We start from the raw sequence: 22,244 nt of genomic DNA, 5'->3' as shown, positions 1-22,244 counted from the left end.
ACTTCTATTAATGTTGCAAACTAACAGCATATTGATATACTTACTTTACTACCTAATCTCTTTCCTTAACTCATTACAGCATTGATCCCAATCAACTCCTCATTGCTGTTATTGGTAATACATTAAACAAGCACTATGTTTTTACATCTGATAAGCCAAACAGTAGATTATATTAATATTTTCTAAGATTGCTTCTTAAATTAGTTAAGGGAAGAAAGAAGAAAAATGTGCATTTATAGTATTTGTTATCCTTATTAACCTGTTTGCCTTTTTTTCACATGGATTCAAGTTACTTTCTGGGGTCACTTGCTTTCAGTTTGCATAGTTTCCTTTAATTTCTTTTAAGAGTAGAAGCAACAAATTCTCTCAGTTTTAGTCTATCTAGAAATGCATTTATTTTCCTTGATTTTTTTTAAAGATAGCTTTGTTGGACATGGGATACTTAGTTGCTAGATTTGTTTTCTTTGAGAACTCTGAATACATTATCCTTGTGTTTTCTATCATACTTCGTTTTTCTGCTGAGAAATCAGCTGTTATGTATGCTATACATTATTTTTCTCTTGCTGCTTTCAATATTTTCTCCTTGTATTGGGCTTTCAGTATTTTAATACATTTAATGTGTTTATTGGTCTCTTAGCCTTTATTCTGCTTGGAATTCATTCATCTCCCCATGACTTGTAGTTTATAATTTTTCATTAAATTTTGGAATTTTTCACCTATTATTTTTTCAAGTACATTTTCCTCTCCTTTCTCTCCCTCTTCTGGTACTCCCATTAGCCACATAGGGGTGTGATTAGTGGTATCCAGTATTTCTCTGTGTTCTCTTTAGTTTTTCTTCACTTTTGTCTTGATTCTCCAGTTTGCATAATTTCTATCCATTATCAGGTTCACTTATTCTTTCTTCTCCAGTTCAAATTTACTGTTGAGTCCCCCTAGTCCATTTGTTGTACTTTATAACTCCAAAATTTCCATTTGGTTCTATGCATAATTTCTCTTTATTGATATTTTCCCATCTGATGTGACATCCTACCATCTTTATGGGTTGAACTGTGCCCTTGAAAAAATGTTCAGTGAATGTAAACTTATTGGTAAATAGGATCTTTGAGGATGTGATTAGTTGAGATGAGGCCAAACTCTATCAAGGGGTGGACTAATCCAATATGACTGGTGTCATAAGGAGAGAATATCTGAGCAGAGAGAAAACACAGAGGTAGCCATGTGATGGAGGCAAAGATTAAGTTATGCAATCTCTAGTCAAGGAATCCTATGAATTGCCAGCAATCTAACAGAACCCAGGGGAGAGGCACAGAACAGATTCCACTCTTTATGAAGAAGTATGTTTCCATATGTCTAGGTTTCAGCACTGCAAGATAATACATTTCTCATGTTGAAGTCAACTACACTGAGATGCTTTGTTATAGAAGCCTTGGAAAACTGACATGTTCCTTTACTTCTTTATCTATGCATGTCTTTAGTTCTGTGAATATATTTATGATGCCTACGTCTAAATATTTCTCTAAATCCAATGTCTAGACATGGTCACAATTTATGCTGCCTGCTTTAAATATGGTATATGTGTCATACTTTTCTATTTCCTTGCAAATCTCATCATTTTTGTAGGAAAATATACATTTCAGATAATATCTTGAAGCAAATATAGGGCATGACATTGTTTGCTTATTTGTTTAGTGAGTGGGTAGGTTATTTAGTGAAGTTTAGTCCCTACAGGCTGCTCCTTAATGAAATGGCTTTGGTTTGCCCTCAGTCATCCTGGAAGGAGAGTGGAAGTGGTGGCTCCCTCTTCCGCTCTTTTCCTGACCACCTTCAACTGCTAAACTCTGCTCATTGTAACCCCATTGCTCTATCATGTCTCTGCAAACTAATCAACACTTAGTTTTTAGGCTCCTTGAGAAGAATAGTTCAGAGGTCAGTGTTTGATATTTGTTCTGACTTCAGGAAAACAAACTTTATTATTTCCCTGATATTGCCATCAAAATAGCCAGCCTGTAGTCTAGGCTAGATCTTCATTAGATTCATAAATCTTTTCTAAGTTGCATTTTACCATAGCCTTAACTGTTCTTGACAGTACCTTAGGCTTTGAATTATCCAAGTTCTGTTACACAAAGAATTAGTTCCTCTGCAAAAGGATTAGATGTTTTTCTGTTTTATGGCCTGTAATGGGAGTTGATTCCTGAAACTTCCTACTTGCCCATCTCCCCATAATCCTCTCTTTTACTTGTGAAGGATAATTTTGTTACTGAGCAAGGGCTCACTGCCTGACAAACACAGATGCCAATACTATGAAATTGGGATTTTGAGAACAGAAAGACCTTTATTGCAAGCTTGATTGGCAAGGAGATAGGAGGTGAGACTCAAATCCGTTTCCCCAGATTAAGTTTAAATGGGGTTTTGGGATGCTTTTAGGGGCTCAAGATGACAGATTACACATGTGTAGGTGGGTGAGCATGTATGTCAGAAGTACTACATGCTAGATGCTATCCTTAGCATTCTTCACAGGGAAGATTTTTGGAGGACAGTTTACTTAAGGTTATAATTGACAGTAAGTGCACGTGTCTTTGGTTTGAAATTCCCGTAGACTCTTGGCTCCTGCCTACATCAGGCAGTTTATGGTTAAGGCATTGTGGTAATTTATTGGGAATGGGAATTTAATGCAACTTGTGATAAAGGCAGAGAAAAGAGTGAGTTAAAACGGTTTTTGGGCGGGCCACGGTGGCTCAGCAGGCAAGAATGCTTGCCTGCCCTGCCAGAGGACCCGGGTTCGATTCCCGGTGCCTGCCCATGTATAAAAAAAAACAAAAACAAAAAAAACAGTTTTTGAAAAGGGTCGAGAAATGAGGGTGTGTCCATGGTTTCAGTTCCCCCTTGAGTTTTTTAACATTCCTCAATCTTGAGGGCTTCCAGACAATGACAGCTCTTGTTGATTTATGTCAATTAAGGGTATATAGTAGGACATAAAGAATGGAAAAGCTTGACTTGGGACTGAAGGTACTCATGAGTTCCTGATGTCATTGTAAAAGAAACTGGAATCCCTGGGTTTCAGGGATTAATTGGCATAGGAACACAGTTAACAAGTACATTGAAATTATCTGTTTAACTAAGAAAAAAATAGAAGGATTCTGATTAAAGGATTTATAAGCGAATATAACCATGTTATATTGGGGAAACATCTTTTCATACAGTCCTAGAGAGAGCCCATTAAGAGGGTATTGATTGTTTGTAAATATGTGGCTTGTTTATGGTGTCTAGATGTCCCTAAGGTTTCTAGGAATACTCTTTCTTGAGGCTTTGCCTATTGCGGCAGTGGTATTTGGCTGAAAGGTGATTAGGAGTAACCTCTGGAAAGACTTCCAGAATCCATTTGAAATTTCTTTGACATGGAAATACTATTTTGCTTTATTCCCATTAACATTCCTCCTTTTGGTCAAGCTCTTTCCCTGAAAGCATCACTGATAAACATTTGGTATTAATCCCTCAGCATGAGGGAGGCTCATCATTGGGAATCATGTACCACGTAGAGGAGGAAGGCAGTAAGTTCATTTAGCAGGCTCTAACTTAGCAAGAAGACACATCTGAGCAACAAGGAGGATTTCAGGGGGCTACACTTAGGCATTAATTGTAAGTAGACTTAGTTTTGTCATTACAGAAATAAGTTTCATAAGTGCATATTTTAAGATCAAGGGCCTAATTTATTAGCATATTTTCCTTTTGAGGTGTTTTGGTTTGCTAAACCTGCTGGAATGCAATATACTAGAAGTAGATTGGCTTTTATAAAGGGGATTTTAAAGTTATGAGTTATAATTCTAAAGCTGTGAAAGTGTACAAATTAAGGCACCAAAAAGAGGACAACGTCTCATAGGAGAAGCTGCTGGTATCCAGGGCTCCTCTGTCACATGAGAAAACATAGCAACATCTGCTGGACCTTCTTTCCAAAATGTCTCTTTAGACATTTTCTTTCTCTCTTAACTTCTCTCAGCTCTGAGCTCTTTCCAAAATATCTCTAATTTAAAGGACTCCAGCAAGTGGATTAAAACCCACCTTGAATGGGTGGGGTCACATCTCCATGGAAACAAGCTAATCAAAAGGCCCCACCCAACAGTAGGTCTCCCCTCACAGGACTGTATTAAAAGAACATAGGGTTTTTTTGGGCTCCAAATAGCTTCAAACTAGAAGATGAAGCAAGTCAAGGCTCATGTATCTCAGAGTTGATTTTCATAGTTTTCCCTGCTATGTTTAAATGAGGATAATTTATGTTTCCAAAAGGGGTGGTTTTAGATTTAGATGTTGCAAAGTTCCTTGATTATAGTTTCAGTAAATTGGGAGCCTCTAACATTTGAGAGAATAGCAGGAATTCCCCAGGTGGGAAGTTTAATAGTCTTAAACTACTATGAGGGCAGTAGTCTATGACAAGGAAAACCCTCTATCCATCTGGGAAATAGGTACGCAAAAAACAAGGACACATTTATATCCTATTGAAGAATATAGCTATATAAAGTCCATTTGAAGATACCCAAGAGGGTTCTGTAGTCAAGGTACCTGTTCCTGCCTCACCTTTATACTTTTACAAGCATTATTTTAATTCACATATAGATCATAAGCTGTGTACTTCCTAACTTGCTTAAGAAAACCTGCCATATCTGGCCCTAAATTGAAAGTTCCTGACCTGAAGTCCCTGACCTCTTAACCAAAGTAACTAATAATGTACAATCCCCCAAAATTCCACCCACTCATTATGCTAAGGATGCCATTTTCTGATCATGTGACACATGAGTTAGGGAAATGGCTCAGTGAGAGTGAAAGAATGTAAATTTTCAAACTAGTGAGTGGTTTCAACATGCTGTGGAATAAGCCATGTTTTACAGGGTTTGTCCTATAAGATGGGTTCCTCATTTTCTGTGGAGTTCTGAGGGAATTCCCCAATATAAAATTATTTTTCTAATAATACCTTTGCTACATTAGCTGCAGTAGACAAATCAGTATTAAAATATATTTATAGCCATGAGATGAGGGTAATTAAATAAAAGCCAATTGCCAAATTACCAAAAAATCCAATAAGTAAAAGGAAAATCTTCTTGAGAATTATGAAATCATTTTCCTGAACTATACATAAGAGAACTTAAACAATAATAGTATATTTTCCATAGTCTGATTGTCAATATGTTTTAAGATCATTCATAATTTTAGGATGTTATGAAAACAAAGAAGGTGTTAACCACCAATAAGGAAAAGCAAAAAATTTAGGGAAATACTAGCTGCTTTTATAAACTTTCATTAAATCACAGCTTAACCCTAATAGGAAACCAGTCCTCCCTATTTACCTCCAGAAAACTGTTTGGGAAATTATTCCTAATATACACTACTAGAATGCTGATGAAAAATAAGCTGAAGAAAGCAATATTTCTGAAAGCCATACCCTCAAATAGCTAAGACCTCTGAGATATCATGTTAAATGCAATACAGACATATAGTTTTACTCTTCTTGCATATATTCTCCCTAAACTTATACAGATTTATAGAGAAAATATAGTAGCATTATTTCTATTAATATTTTAGATGATGAAAAATGTAAACTTGTGCTTAGAAAATTGAGTTAATTTTTTTAAACTTTAAGAATAGTCGTATCGAGTAGGATGTTTGAAGACATTTTAAAGATCCTTTTGGTAATTTAAGTTCTGCATGTATAAAAAGTATGCAGTATATGCTTTGTTAAAGAAAAAGGAGTGTAATTTTGCTCTAAAATAAAATGACAGCTTTTCCCAGAATGAAAAGCAAGAATATGTACAACAAAACTTAAATGGATGTAGAGAGTTATAGGTTTGTGGAAATACATTTTATTTTTCAAGGTCAATACTATCTAAAATTTGATAAGCTTATTAATAATATTTTTTTAAGTTTTCATATCAAACAGTATATTCATGTAAAACTCGAATTTAGTTATCTTGGATTATTGCTCTGTTATTAGTCAGAAGTTATAAAGAGTTTTTCTTAACCATCTGAATATTCTGCCTGGAAGACAAAGATTCTATGTCATAACAATAATATCCTCACTGATGTTTATATTGACCTTGTCATCCTTTATTGTTTTAAAGAGTAGTTCTCATTTTTGAAAAAACTAAGTATTTTTCTCACAAGCACTATTAACTCCTATTTATCATTTTATTGTCACTTTGGTTAAATAAAAAAACAAATATTTTTTCAAGTACTCCATTCTCCTGTTTAACATGTTCAAAACTGACAACTTTTGTTACTTTGTCTTCCCAAAACTAAGCCCTAAAGGGTATCTTTTTATTTCCAACTTTCACGAAGAATTTGTTCTTTCACTTTATAGGAGGAGAGAGATAGTTAAGGTCATTGCCAATCCTTTAATAAAGTTCCATTTCTAGAGAACAAACAGCTCCAGGAACAGAAATCTGGGTGAGTAACTTCAAATGAGGGTCTATTCTCTACTCAAAGCTGATTGCTAGGATTGTAGGTTCAAGTACAAATCTAGTGCCTGGTCTACTCTGCTTTAATGGGATTAATGCCCCATCTAGAATTGGGAACAAGCCCCAGGAAATATAAGAATCTGGATGCAGAAAGTGCTCACAATTTTTGTTTCTGGCTCTGGGTAAATTTACAAGGATTAGAAATTAGTCTGCTCTAATCCAGGAAGCTCTTTTGTCACCACCAGATAATTATAACCATAGGAAATGTTGATAGTACATCTGACTGCAGTCCTTTAACATGAATTTTGGATAACTGGTTTATGTTTAGTTATGAATCAATGAAAAAGGAGAAAATAATACCACAATATGAATTATAATCTGGAGAATTATGGCCAGAAAATGGGTCTCTTAATTATAATACCATATAACAATTAGATGTGTATTATTCAAAGGGAATAAAATGGAATAAAATTCTATATGTGCAATCTTTAATTCCTTTATATCAAAATAAAAACTTGAATCTCTTTTTTACTTATGTATATCAGAGTAAGAATCTCTTTTGTTACAAAAGAGATGTAAAATCACCATACAAATGGAGGAAGCTTAGCCAAATCAGGGTAAAGCCAGAGAATCAAAACAACTAAAGTCCTGGAAATCTGTATTGCAAGATTCCAGTCTCAAGGATGACCATTGCTATTGCATCTAACATCTTTCTCTACTCCTCCACTGACTTATACGGGAAAACAGGGAAGGTGATGTCCTTACTCCAAGATGACTTGGTCATAAATCTTTCTTTACCTTCTAGTCAGGAAGGGATGGCCTCCTCATTGCATACACTTAAGGGTACTCAACTCAACCAGGGGATACCCAATCCAAAGCAGAGCAATTTCAACTCAGACAAGTCCCAGTAGGACTAGATCATCAGGGCATTCCAAGAGGATCCATTTAGGTTCATCCTCCTTTCTCCACATATGATTTGTATAACTGGAAAAGTAATGCAACTTCATACTGGCCCCTTTCTCCCCCCTTATAAGCCCTGGAGAATGTAGGATGGTCTTCAAAAAAGCCTAATAGGAAGCTAAGAGACTGCATGAGTTGTGGCTTAATAACCTCATTTTCACAGCAGCTACCCTAGCCATAACTATGGAAGAGCCACAGCAGGATCTGAAGGAGTCAAGAGAATGAGCCAGGTAAGATCACAAGAAAGGGTATATTATAGTAGGAATGCAGAAGGGGGTTCCGAAGCCTCCAGATTTAAAGAACAGGCAAGAGATACAGCATGGGCCACAAGAAAACTCATTCATTGTCCTTGAAAGAGCAGTTGAGGTATAGAGAAAATACATTGACTTACATCCGGAATATCCAGACAATGTAAAGCTAGTTCATATGACCTCTATCAGTCATAATGCTCCAGACGGAAGAAAGAATTGTAAAACACTGAAAGGAGGCTAGGAATGCCTCTGTCTTAGCTGGTTGAGTTTGTCTTTGGTTGTCTACAACAACTGCGACCAGATCCAGGAGGAACAAATGATGCACCAAGCTGCCCTATTGGGGGGTGGCCATCAGCCATGGCCTGTCTTGACTGAGAAGAACTCATGAGTGCAGGTGAACATCAAGGGGTATGACACCTGGAGCTCCCTCTGACCAGTCAAAAGAACCCCCACCTTGTAGAGCTGCAGCAGTGTGCCTATTGTAAAGAGGAGGGTCACTGGAAGAAGGACTGCCAGGATTGCACAAAATGGGGGATCCCAAAGTAACTGGCAAGTCTGTCTACCAAATACCCCAAGTCGTGGAGAGCAGGAGTGATCAGAACTAGCAGAGGGGGGCATGAGGCACCTTCTAGCCAAACTTTACACATCACCATTTCCCATGAGGAGTCGCAGGTGTGTGAGTTGGTGGAAAAGACACTTACGCACTTTGTACCTGACACTGGGGTAACTCATTCAGGCTCTTTGCCCCCTAAACCTGTGACTATTATTGGGGTTTCTGGAGCCCTAACTCACAAGCCCTCAAATGCTGATAGGGTACAACCATCTGAAACAGTTTTTTATATGTCAGTGTTCCATACCATTGCTAGGTGGAACTGGCTATCTAAAATGAATGCCCAGACAGCCTTTTCCTCAGAAAATGTAAATATTGATGTTCCTCCTGGTCAAATGTGTACTCCAGGCTGCCTTGTTAATTTCAGAGAAGGAAACTCGGTTGCAAAGTCCAGAAGACATCCTCCAAAAGGTAAGTCCTGAAATATGGAGTGATAATTTGCCTGGGAAAGCAAAAACAGACATACCAATGTAGGCAAAAATTAAGCCTATTGTGGAAATTCCTCATAAGAAACAATACCGTTTAAGGAGAGAGACCAGGCAAATACAGAGCCATTAATAAATTCTTTTTTCAGCAGCGACTAATTTGACCAGTCCTTGCACAACACTCATCATTTTACTGGTTCAAAGGCTTGGCACTAGTGAATACCAATCTGTACAAGACTTGAGGGCAATTAATCATAGAGTAGAAGATATCCCTCCCATAGTACCCAACCCATACACCTAACATACCAACTTATTTGGGGACCTCTTCTATTTCACTGTGCTCAACCTGAAAGATGCTTTTTTATGTGTTGACACTGAGCCCAGAATTTCAGGTACTCTTTGCCTTTGAATGGGAAGATGCTTACCCCAGTATAATACAACGATACTGTTGGACTATCCTCCTACAAGGGACGACATGCCCCAACATGTTTGGGGAAAACTTTGCAAAAGATCTGAAGAAGGTTTGGTGGCAAGATGGGACTTTACTGCAATTTGTTGATGACACCTAAATTGCCAGCACATACAGTGAAGCTTCAGATCTGAATACTGTTCCGTTTAAACTTTCTGCCAGCGTGGGGATATTACATATCTGAGTAAAAGGTACAGTTTTCAGAGCTTGCTCCTAAATATCTAGGATTTTAGTTCTTAAAAGGACAGAGGACTTGTTACTTGACAGGAGAAATGCTTTAGTCAGAGTAGCTGACCCAAATACCTAGAGACAGCTCCGAGGGTTACTTGGAATAGCAGAAATTGTGACACATTTGGAGTCCAAGATTTGGACTCATAACCAAACTTCTGTGCAAGGCTCTAAAAGTAGGAGACAATGAACCTCTAGATTGGACTGCTGAATGCCAACAAACATTCTATGTCATAAAAGAAATACTCATAATGGCTTTAGCCCCAAGCCTCCTAGACATCCAAACAACCTTTTGACCTGTTTGTACATTCACAGCAAGCAGTAAGGTTGAGGATTCCAAAGCAAAACCTGGGCAGTACCTGAAGGCTGGTTGTTTATTTCCTTAAATAGCTAGACATGGAAATGCAAGATGGCTAGTAGGCCTCCAGGCAGTTGCTGCTGCATGTGATTTACTGCAAGAAACTGAAAAGTTAACACTGGGGCAACCCATTACCATGCACACCCCTCAATGTGTGCTGCCTGCCCTAGAATGGAAGGGGCATATTAAATTACATCTGGGAAGCTAAGCAAATATCAAGCCATATGTGCTACTTTGAAACTGGTATGTCCCTAGAAGTCATGTTCTTTCTCCTAATCCAATCTGTGAGGGGCAGACCCATTTAGGTCGGAAACTTTGATTGGATTATTTCTATGGGGACGTGACATGCCCAGTTGTGGGTATGGCCTTTGATTAGATTGCTTCCATGGAAATGTAATCCATTCAATTGTGGCTGTGACATTTTGACTGGAAAAAGATGTGGCTTTATCCATTTAACGGTGTCTTGATTAGTTTACTGGAGTCCTTTAAAAGGGGAAACATTTTGGAGAAAGCTCAGAGCCAACATCGATGCAGATGTCTTGAGATGCTTGGTGTGGCCAACAACAAGCTGACACTAACAGAAATGTTTGGAAATGCAGAATCCCTAGAAGAGACCAGGAGTTGAGACAGCCAATAGAAGCTAGGCAGGACCAAAAGCCCAGCAGATGTTGCCATCTGCCTTTCCATGAGATCCTAAGCTAGGAGATGAAACCCAGAGTTTTGCCCTGGAGCAGCCAAGTCAGGACCCACAGATACCTAAAGAGAAAGCTGCTGGAATCAGAAGTTAGAAACAATGGAACTGGAAACAAATACCAGCAGACTCCAGCCACATCCCTTCCCATTGGATAGACATTGGATTTTCTTCAGAAAAGGGATTTTTTAAAAACTTGCTCTTCTATTGACTATGTTATTTGCTATAGGTTTTTTTGAAAACATGAATTATTTGATTGTAGAAGTTTGCTATAAATTCTAGACTTAACTTTAACATTCTTTTTCTCTTTTCTTTTGTTCTTTCTCCTTTTTGAAATCATGGAAAGTAGTTGCATTTCATAAAATGATTGTTTTAAATTTTAATGAGATGTTATATGTATTTATCCCTTAATTTCTTAAAGAGGTGAATTTTATTAATAGAATTCCTAATGATGAATTACCCTTCTTTCTCTTTAATATATCCAATGATGTCATGATATATCACCTTTTTTTGTATATATTGGATTCTCTTTGCTATTTTTTATTGGATTCCTTTACACCTATGTATTTCAGTAAAACAGTTATGATTGTTTTCTTTCTTGTACTCTCCTCTTCTAGTGAAGTTATACTAACCACACAGAATGAATTAGAGAGATTCCTTCTTTATTACCTGGAACATTTTGTGCAGGTTGAAATGATGTGTTTCTTAAATAATTAGTAGACATTACACATTAAACTATCTTGGCCTGTGTGGAGATAACTACTTCTTTTTTTTAATTGGAAAATATAGTGACTTTTAGTATAGTCAAAAGGTTGCGCAACTATCACCATGTTAATTCCAGAACATGTTCACCATCCCCAAAAGAAGCTCATATCCATTAGTTGTCATTCACCATTTCTTCTTCCTTTTAAATCTCTTTTATTATTAAATAGTTAGGCTATTTTGACTTGAGTTCTTAGAAATTAAAAAAAAACTCATAGAAATGTTCAAATTCATTACTATCAAGTTATTTTAAGTTTGTTTCTAATAACTACATCTGACTGCCATTGATACATTTCTATTGAATATTTATTTATTTTTGTTGATTTTCATTCACGTTCTCTTGCCTATTCTTTTGTGTGGTTAAGTTTGTTGTGATATGCCATTGTATTTTAAAAGTGTGTTTTAAATAAGAAATAATTTGAAGTCTATGATGATCATATCAATCTCCATAGAGGATTGGCCTTTGCTTCTGTCTCCACCTTCCAATGGCACCCTGGGATCATTTTAAACTGATTTTGGCCTTGGAGATAACCTGAGGCCAAGCTGCACTCCAGGGGAAGGCCTACGTACTGAAAGTTTATTCTTGCTCTTAGCAGTCAGCTCTGCAGAGTACCAACTAATTTCCAGTCTGGTTGCAAAGCTGTCAACTTCCACCAAAAATGGAAAATTCAGTGGAAAATGGAGCCAAGCACACGGCCTACTTTCCTCTACTGTCCTCCTTTACTGATTCTTCCTGTATTCTCCGCATTCCCATGCTTTCAGCATCTGTACTTTATACTTTTCAGCCTCTGTGTGCATGTGTGTGTGCACATACGAGTGGGGAGGGGAGGGCATTATCATTTTCAGAAGTGGAAGTCCTGGAATTAAGTATTGTTTATATTTTTGTATTAAGATTTTTCTTTTCTTTTTTTTTTTATAGACAGACACCTAGAAATGAACTAAGGTTTGGTTTTCTGATCCTTTATATAAATCTCTATTTATATTTTTATCATCTCTCTTACATCTTTGCTTCCCATTTCATTAATTTTCACTTTCTTTATTTCATACCTCCTATTGCACATTCCTTAATGTTCAAATTAATTTTCAAATTTATGTCTTTCCCAAACGAATGCATTGAAGTCATAGATTTTTCTGCATCCTGCATATTTTCATATTTAATATGTTTCTTCAACATTGTATAACTTTGTAGATATTGCCATCATGATTTCATCTTTGAACTGCAACTTATACAGAAGAATTTTTGAAATTTCCAGATACATGGGTGTTTTAATAATTTTCTTTATTACCAATTTTTAACTTAATTTTGTGGTAGTCAGAAGACATTGTCTGTGTGATACCAATTTTTTTTTACAGACTTACTATGAAAGGAGTATGTCTTCTCTAATTGAGCAGTACAATAAACAGTACATTCTGCCAGAACATGTGTAAATCAGATTCATTCATAGATGACTCCCTAAGAGGGAAATTACTCTAGTATAGAGTAAAAATCACATTGGTTCATACACATATATCATAAGCAAGAGGTGACAGAAAGATAATTTCTAATTGGAGATGGAAAAGTCTTCAACTTTGCTCTTACATGAAGCAAAAATACTTCAGCATCTATTTTAAGACAATAAGGAATGAACACCTGCACTCAGAGCTTCCTTCCCATAGACATACCCCTTTTATGATGGGCATGGTTCGTATTTACCTCTCCATCCCATCAAAAGGAACCAATTCACTCCTGCTCTCTTCCACCTGCCTTGTCTTCTCATGCTCCAGGCCTGATACAAATAATGTTCATATGAAATCCACTTTATGTTGCGTACATTTTTACTAACTTCTGTGGCAGCGTCTTCTTACATTAATATATCTAAGGGCACGTCAAAATTTTCTCTTGGGTTTCAAGTACTCTTTTATTTAGACCTCTTGTCACAAAGCTACTTGGTTTTGTATGATCCAACCCAACTCATTTTCTCATAAGCCCTACAATTTTTTAAAAACCCAGGTTTTCCTTTTTTTTTTTTTTCAGGAAGCATATAACATTCTACAGCAGAATATCTACATGTCCTTCACTTCCACCCTATAATTGATGCAGTTCATATCTTTCATACATTCACTACCAGGTAAATTCAGGAGTCTTAAAATCTCCCTCCTACATTTGTAGACATGTCAATTTCTCCCGGTAGTTCTTTCACTATGGGCTTTATATGTGTTAAAGTTGCGTTAGTAGGTTCATGTAAGTTTAGAGTTATTTTTTTGTTTACTCATGAGGTAGTTAGGGTTAGGTGCCCACTTGCTCAGGTGACGGTGCCTAGTTCTATTACTGTGGACATGAGCCGATGGCACGTGAAACTCATCTGTCGCTGATTATATCTGCAGTAGGCTAGGAGGCTGCCTGCTGCAATGAACGATGTTTGATTTATTTGGCTGGAAGCTTAAATGAGAGAGCTCAACGTAGCACAGCCAAAGCAGCTCAGCCAAAGCAGCTCAGCATACCTCATCTCAGCACTCGCAGCTCAGCCCAGGCCTTTGGAGATACAGAAAGAATCACCTCGGGGAAAGTTGTTGGAACCCAGAGGCCTGGAGAGAAGGCCAGCAGATATTACCCTGTGCCTTCCCATGTAAAAAGGAACCTCAGTTGAAAGCTGTCTTTCCTCTGAAGAACATGTTTTTAGCTAAATAAATCCCCTTTAATTTAAAACCAATCCATCTCTCGTGTTTTGCATTCTGGCAGCTAGCAAATTAGAATGACTCTTGAGTTGAAGTTTTGCATTTGAACTCTAGAAGGACTTTTGTTTTAAGTTCTTTTTTTGTTTTATATGAATAAAGTTATACTACTTTTCTTTTGCATCATTTTTCTTTCTTAGTCTGATTAATTCACCTAGAAACTTTGTCTTTTTGTTTCTGATGTTTGTTGCTTCTGTTTGTACTTTGCTCATGACACTTGGTGTCTTCGTGTATGATGTGACGTGGGGGACTGCGAGATTATGATCAAAAACCTTTATCTATGAGAATTTTTGAGACTTTGATTTAGCATCGATTCCTTTATATCTTCCCTGCAGGTACCTGGAAAGTGTCACCATATGGGAACCTCTTACATTCCAAGCTTAGGTCTTTGGGAGCTATGAGAGTAGAGTGGATTCTGCCCACAAGGTATGTTATAACCAGTTTATCATTGGCAATGCCTTGTTAGAGTTGTCTTCCTTCTTACACTAAGAGCCAAAGCATGAATATTCCTCCTGCTTTTGGGTTCTTTTGGGTTCCTTCTTCTTTTCATAATTGGTTCTTTCCTTTAGAAAAATCACCTTTTTGATTCTGTTTTGCTGAGATTTTCTCGTAATGATTCCCCACTTTGTGCAGGACCTAATCTGTTTTCCGTTAGCCCCCAAGCAACCCATTAAAATGGAAAGATGCAGGGCATAGAGGATGGAAAATGCCTCGTAGAAACCATCAGCTTTAGTGTATTCTGAGCTTCTGATTTGTTGTTTGGGATCTCTGAAGATCTTTTTCACTTTCCTGACAACTCAACTCTGCATATAATGAGGATATTTTTACTACAAATGTGTACAAGTGATGTATTATAAAAGCTCATCAGGAATATGCCAGCCATATTGTTGGAATGAGAATTCTGTATTTGATTACTCTTCATTTTATTCTTTGTGCTCCTGCACTTTTAAATCTCCATAATAAAAACATATTATTCTTATTATGGAAACCGTGTTTACACACATAATAGCAACTTTAACAGAAGTCTTCTCTGTAATCCTTTATGGCGGAAAAGGAATGCAGTTTGTTTGTCAAGTGGTTTATAAGTTCTTATACCTCTGAAGATGAATAGATCTCTTATTTCCCTCTAAAAATACTTTAAGGCATTACATAAATTTAAATATGGAACAACATCACAATGAATATTCTTATACGCTGGAATCAAATGCCATGGAATGTGGATGTTTTTTTTCTGTGTAATTTTACAGAATATTTTATATTTTTCCTTCCTTTAATACCTGGAATGGTTGAACGGTGGTTAGAGCAAATCAAAATGCACATTGCTAAATATTTCTTTCAGGCTTTTATTCCTATAATACACTACTTTCTTCTCTAGCTTCCTTATCTCCCAGAGGGATTACTAGTAAGTGCATTGTTGAATCATTGAACAAGAAATATCATTACCATTTGTAAACAAATATTTATATTAGGAGTCAAAATGTTAAATATTATTGGAAAATATTAAAAAAAGAAAAAACATATATACAAATATTGTAGCAGAGACATAGCTCATGCGGAAATATTATTTCAGTACCTTATAACTCTCCTATCTTAATCTGAGGTGTTTTGGCATTTTAATATAGTTGTATTTATTCACAGAGCAGACGATGATACCAAAATTAGCAAAAGGATGGAAAGTTCCAGAACTGAGCGAATGCACATTTTTTTCGAATGGTTCAGAATGACTCCGATCTGTAGCTTTTCCCTCATTCTCATACTTCCCAATTCTCCCCTTTCTGGTAACAGCACAGGTCTTAAAGGTTGGATTTATGAATTCTTTATTTTTCTTTCACCAGAAACATATAGAATCCTAATATGTAATTCCTGAGAAAATGGGTGGTGCATATTTTTCATTCAGTGATAGAGGGATATGATTTCTACATTTGAAAAGAAGTTGAAAAAAAAAAAAAGATATATGAAACCAAGTCCTAAAGCATGTTGAAAGGGATCAATATGATTCAGTGCTGTGATTTAAAATTGTTCTTGAGTACTGTCATTTCCTTTCACAGCTTGAGAAGGCACTTACATGTATAGACAAGAAAAAGGAACATCAGTCCCATCTGTCAAATCAGCTGACACATCTGAAGCAATCAATGGAATGACATCTCCTGGCTGTCAGTGCCAGTCAGGCATTTGTCAGAAGGAAAATCACACTTGAGCCTTGCCTAGGATTGAGAGAGAAACACTCTTTCTATGAAAAGAAAATTTCTATTTTATACAATAAATATTAGTCAATGGATTTGTTGGTTTTATTTTTTTTTAATTGGAGTTTTATTAGAGAAGTTGTGTGTTTACAGAACATCCATAAAATACAGGATTCCCGTACAATACCCCACCACCAACGCTTGCGTTGGTTTGGAAAATTTGTTACAATTGATGATGGCACTTTTTTTTTTTTTTTGTAATTCTACTATTTCTTAACACTACTCACATTTGTTACAATTGATGAAATGTAACTAAAGTAGTATGTTACCATTGTCCATAGTTTGCATAGGGGTAGTTTTTCTCCTATTCCCAACATTTCTTTTCTTTTCATGCACGTATTTATATATTATTCACCCTCCCATACACTGGATAAAGAGAGTGTCTATCCCAAGGTTTTTACCATCACATGGTCACACAATAAAAGCTCTATAGTTATACAATCATTACCAAAGATAAAGACTACTGGATTTCAGTACACAATTTCAGGTATTTCCTTCTGGCTATTCTAATACACTAGTAATTAAAAAAAATGTCTACCTAGTGAATCAACGGCCATAATCATTTGTTAAGCCCTCATTCCTCACTTACACCTCCTCTCTCATTTGATCTTTCTCTCAATCTTCAGGGATTTTAAGCAACGAGTATTTTAACTTCTTTGTACCGGAAAGGGGTATTGCCCTTATAGGGTAGAGGGATGAAACTGGTTGATGTTCTTAGAGAGGCTGGTACCTCTGGGCTTCAGGGCTTATCTGGCATAGGGACAGTCTGGAGAAACAAAATCTTAAGTTCCTGAAAAAATAAACTTACTAAGTAAGACATTTATACTTAGTTTTAGACAGAAGTATAAGACTTCTGTATGTAGAGTCTTAGACAGAACCCAAGGTATTCTTTAGGGTTTTCAGGAATACTGCTGGTTGGGGCTTGGCATACTGTGGCAATTTGCAATATCTGGCTGAAGCTTCTGTAAGAGTAGCCTTCCAAATGACCTTAACACTGTCTGAGATCTCTTAGGCCAAACAAAACTTTATTTTGTTTCATTTATTTTCACCCTTTTTGCCAAGAATGGCATTCTCAAATCCTATGATGCCAGAGCTAGGCTCATCCCTGGGATTCATTGATGGACTAAAGACGTTAGTCTTTAACAGTTGCTATATGGAGTTATGCTGATTTTCAGGGTGGCAGAACTATAACTCTGAGTCTCAGGTGTCATACAGATACCCCAAATTCCAGGAAATATTAGGTTATGCACAAAGAGCTCAGCATCTCAGAATTTATATATGACAGTTCAAACTCAGAAAGAGATACGAGCTTAAATCTAGAAAACTTTACATTGAGCCTTGTGTGAACATTCTGTACCCCTTAATCATCAATTGCCCAATCTCTTCCCACCTTCTGTCACCTGATAACCTCAGCTCTCAAACACAATTCCAAGGGTTTTTTCATTATGGTTAGTTTATATTAGTGAGGCCATACCATCTTTGTCCCTTCACTTCTGGCTTATTTCACTCAAGATAATCTCCTCAAGGTTCATTCACTTTAGTTGCATATCTCGTGACTTCAGTCCTTTCCGCAACTGCTTAATATTCCATTGTATCGCAGTTCATCCTTCCATTCATTAGTCAGTATTACCTTAGACCATCTCCTTCAATTGAAAACCATGAATAATGCTGCCACAATCACCAGTGTGCAAATATCTATTGGACTCCCTGCTTTCAGTTCTTCCAAATACATGCCTAATAACAGGATTGCAGGATCATACGGCAATCCTATTCTGAGCCCCCTATAGAGCTACCACACCTCCCCTGAAAGGAATTGAACCATTCTGCTTGTTCACCAACAGTGAATAGATATCTCTCTCTCTCCACAACTTCTCTTTGCACTTATATCTTTCTGTTTATTTGTTAAAGTTTTATCCACAACCATATAACCCATCCTTAGTGTACAATCAGCGGCTCCTGGTATAAGCACATAGTTTACCATTCACTCCACAATCTATATGAGGACATTTCCATTTTCCTCAAAGAAAGAAAAAAAGAGGGAAAAAAAGGAGAAATAGCAACAAGAATGTCATACCCCTCCCTTATGTCCCCCTCTTATTGACATATAGTTTTGGCATATTGCCTTTGTTACATTTAATGAAAGAATAATGCAATGCTACTGTTAACTATAGATCCTAATTTGCATAAGTTGTGTTTTTCTATATACCACAGTTTTATTTTAAAATAAATGTCCAGTCTAATGGAAATGGATTCAATAATTCAATATTGCAATTAAACTAGATTTTACTCATAAGAAAATTTCTTTTTCTTTGAATTGCAGGAAGTCCTCAACTCTTAATCTATGCCTAATTATATAGGATTACGCAGTCAAGCCGGACTGCAATCATTACAACTATAAGCATAGCTAAATAGCATAATATGATGATGAATTGACATTTTGGGATGCAAAATTTTTCGTTCTGATTATTGATCAGAGCAATCATTAACCTTTAATTGCATTTTTCTAGAATAGCAATCTAACTAAAAAAAGACAAAGAATGAAAATGTTTCAAAATGTGATGTGTCATATAGTATTTGGCTTATTTTGTTAGGGTTTTGCTTTATTTGTAGGGCAAGTCAAAGCATATGGAGGAAGATAAAAAATGTGTCGCTGTTGACTCCCCTGGCTCATCCTTTGGCCTGTGGATTCCAGTATGAAATGCTTTGTGTATCTTTCTTCAAACTACTTTTCTTACATTGTCAGAAATGTGTAAAAGTGACATGAACAAGTATTGATTTGTCCTTTAATGAAATTATTTAGGTTCTATATAATATGGCCCTGACATTATAATAATATAATAGAATAATATAGTAATTATATAATATATAACCTAATATATAAATACATTAATAATATAATAAAATATAGAAATGTTTTTAAATTTGAAACATATAATAATGTTTGAGAGATATATAAATATATATCAATTTACAAAATATATTAAATTTGAAACATACAATGTTTGAGAGATATGTAAATTTATTTCAATTTACAGAATATAGTTAATGCAGAGCAAAGAGGATTATATAAATTATTCGATCTACTATTGCTTTTAATTCTTTTTAAGGAAAAAAGCAAATTAAATGTTTTGCTTTTTTTTTTATGAAGAAGGAAGTACTCACAAATCTCTTGAAGAATACCCATCCTCCAAAGGTGTTATCTGATTTTCTTTTTCTGTCTTTTGACAGATCACTGGCTCTGTTTGAACTTAACAGAAGCCTGGTTGCTCTGACCCTTACAAAGAGTGGATACCTGGGGACAGAGGCCCCTTCTATGAGTGGACCCAATTGGTGACATCATGGTCAGGCCGTTTTCAGAAACAGGTAGAGCCATCTTTTGTCAATATCCAGGAACAGAGCAAATTCATAAAATGGAATTCTGATCTCCATTACCTGGCATAACATTTTCTTTGGCTTGAAAAGTTGCTGAAAGTGCCACTGGTAAAATCAAACCAGGTCTCCCTAAAGCATTGGAGATGTCTGTGTGGAGGGAATGGTTTTCCCTTCTTTCCATATCAGTCTTCTATTATTTTCTGAAGCTTTGTCAGAGACAGGGCAGAGGTTCTAAGTCATGTCATTGTCAGTTTGTTTTCACTGATGGACAATTGTTTTCTAGTTTTGTTAAATGCCTATACTTGCGATTGTTTATCTGCAGGCCACTCTCTCTTTTTTTTTTTTTTTAATTCTAAGTGTTGATGAGGTGAATGAACAAACCAAAAGTTTTGACTGGTCACAAATCAGAGTGATAATGAGATAGATCCTTAGTATTATTTCAGGTCATTACAATTTTATTGCACAAATAGCACTGAGCAAATGTTCAGTAGTAGAACAAAAGAAGGAGTAGAAGATTGCCAAGAAGAGATTCCATTGAACCCAATTTTCCCAATGCCTAGAAACTACAAAAACAAAAAACAAAAACATGGATCCTTTCATTCCAAAGAAGCTAGATTTTCCTATCGAACCCAAAGTCATCATCTCACTTTTCTTAGCTGTCCATAAGAGAATAAAAGGATTAAAGTACTTGTATTTTTCAAATTGAAAATAAAATGTATATTTCATTCTTCAAAATGTTTAGTGACAATATATTTTCAGATCAACTCAGAAATAACTGTACTTATGCCAAAAATATACCTAAGATTCCCCTAAAAAAGTATTATGGCAAGCCACAACCTATATAATATTAAATAATTTCATCAATACTAATTTTATTCTTCCTGGATTTGCTTTCTACCACTCAAGTTTTAATAGCAACAGTGTAATTTGGTAAATAAAAATCCATTTGAAATAAATGCCTCTACAGAATTCTTCATGGTGAAATTCCAGTTCAGATATTAAGTTGTTGTGTTTCACAAACACACGATGGCTTACATCCTTCTAGAAATATCTGTTGAGTGCCTTCTGTGCACAAGTAAATATGTAAATATATATGGTACTTTACACTTGATAGGGAAGACAACACACACACAAACAACACAGGCAAGAGAGCACAGCACAGGGAGCATGTAATAGTACTGACCTTAACTTCTAAGGATTTTAGAGAAAACAAGGAAGTTGCTTCCAAATAGAGATCACCAGAGAGGCACTCTTGAAATGCTGGCAGTATCACATAACCACGCCTAAATTGCTCCTTAGCCTCAGCTACACATTCTCTGGCAGAACAGTTTGAGAACAATTGAAACTTCTATTCAAACTGGTCAGTCCAACGTTACGACACAGCTGCTCAGTGGAAGTGAATGGTCCTCTTGAATCCATGCCAAGTGCCCTGCTCATGCTCTAATCACGTCTGATCTGTTCCATCCAACAGCACGTTTAGAATGGGAATTCTTCTGCCACCATGTGTATAGAAACAGCCCCACAAATAAGCTGCACACTAGAGAGGTGAATTAATTATTTCAAACCACTATGGTACACTGTGATAGGAAAACAATACTTATAATTTTTCTTACGATGAAGAACTATCAGATGTATTTTTCCTTATATGGCTCTCTCTCTAACGAGGCCATGAAATCCTGGAGTAGAAGGGCTACTTTTAGGTCACACATTATCTTTGCACTCAGAGAATACAAGAATTCTACACATCTCAAGAAAGAAGATGAAAGTCTGTCCTGTGTTATAGAGTGCATTTCTCCTGCAAGTGAATTTTCATTACCCAAATTGGATATAATCCCTGCCATTCATTAGGAGATATAATCTGCATGTCTCCACTGCTGGGTTAAATGGATCCCTATCTGAGAAAGAATGAATACAGAATAGCGTTGCCCAGGCAACAGAGCTGCTTTGTTTGGCTGATTTCTTTATCACACAATGCAAGTTAAAAGAGATAATATTCAAGAAATTGCCAAATATGTATGAATAAGTGTGCTGATGAAAAGAAGAAGAGAAAAAGTACTTGTGAGTGAAAGGGGGAAAATTGTGGAAAATTTCTCAAAAGGTTTGTATTGCATAATAACACATTTATATTTATTAAATTACATTGAAATTTTTGCAGGAATTCAAGAGTTTACTGCAGAGCACATATCCCAATCTGTCATTTATTATTATTATTATTTTTACTTCTTTACTTTCTGTTTCTTCCTTTGAGATTATAAATGCCTAGAGAGCAGCAGCCTTGTCAGTCTTGCTGGGACCTGTATCCTCTCACTCTATGAGTTCAGCAGACATAATGTAAGAGGAAAAATAAACTCTATTATTGGGTACTTAACCCCTCCTGAGGTGTAAGTTCTTTTAATTAATTGAAGAAATATTTTATTTTTGCAATTACAACATCAAGGAAAATAAAAACCACTTTTATAAGTATTTACTACCCTTCTTTAAAAATGAATGGTGAGGGCGGGGTGGGGGGGGGGGGGCGGGCCGTGTTGGCTTAGCAGGCAGAGTTCTCATCTGCCAAGCCGGAGACCCAGATTCAATTACTGGTGTCTACCCAGGTAAAGAAGAAAAAAAAAATGAATGTGGTGGGGAGTATAATTAATAAAGCATTAGTGGCAGAGAGAGTTCAAATAGATTTGAGAGGCTACTCTGGAGGTTGCTCTTATACAAGCTTCAGACAGACC

The 22,244-nt window shown here is 36.3% G+C and overlaps 1 long non-coding RNA gene across 1 annotated transcript in view; it reads right to left on the bottom strand.

Moving 5' to 3' along the window:
- LOC143686222 (uncharacterized) overlaps positions 1-20,818 on the bottom strand; it is a 48,546-nt gene extending 27,728 nt beyond the window's left edge. Inside the window, exon 1 of the long non-coding RNA XR_013176973.1 lies at positions 20,708-20,818. This is a non-coding gene — a long non-coding RNA (uncharacterized LOC143686222). The remainder of the gene's footprint in view (positions 1-20,707) is intronic.
- Between the last annotated feature and the right edge of the window lie 1,426 nt (positions 20,819-22,244).

Source organism: Tamandua tetradactyla, chromosome 6, assembly GCF_023851605.1.
Source record: "Tamandua tetradactyla isolate mTamTet1 chromosome 6, mTamTet1.pri, whole genome shotgun sequence".
In the NCBI taxonomy this organism is placed as follows: Eukaryota; Metazoa; Chordata; class Mammalia; order Pilosa; family Myrmecophagidae; genus Tamandua; species Tamandua tetradactyla.
Note: the sequence above shows the minus strand (reverse complement) of the source record. Positions and strands in the feature narration are given on the sequence as shown.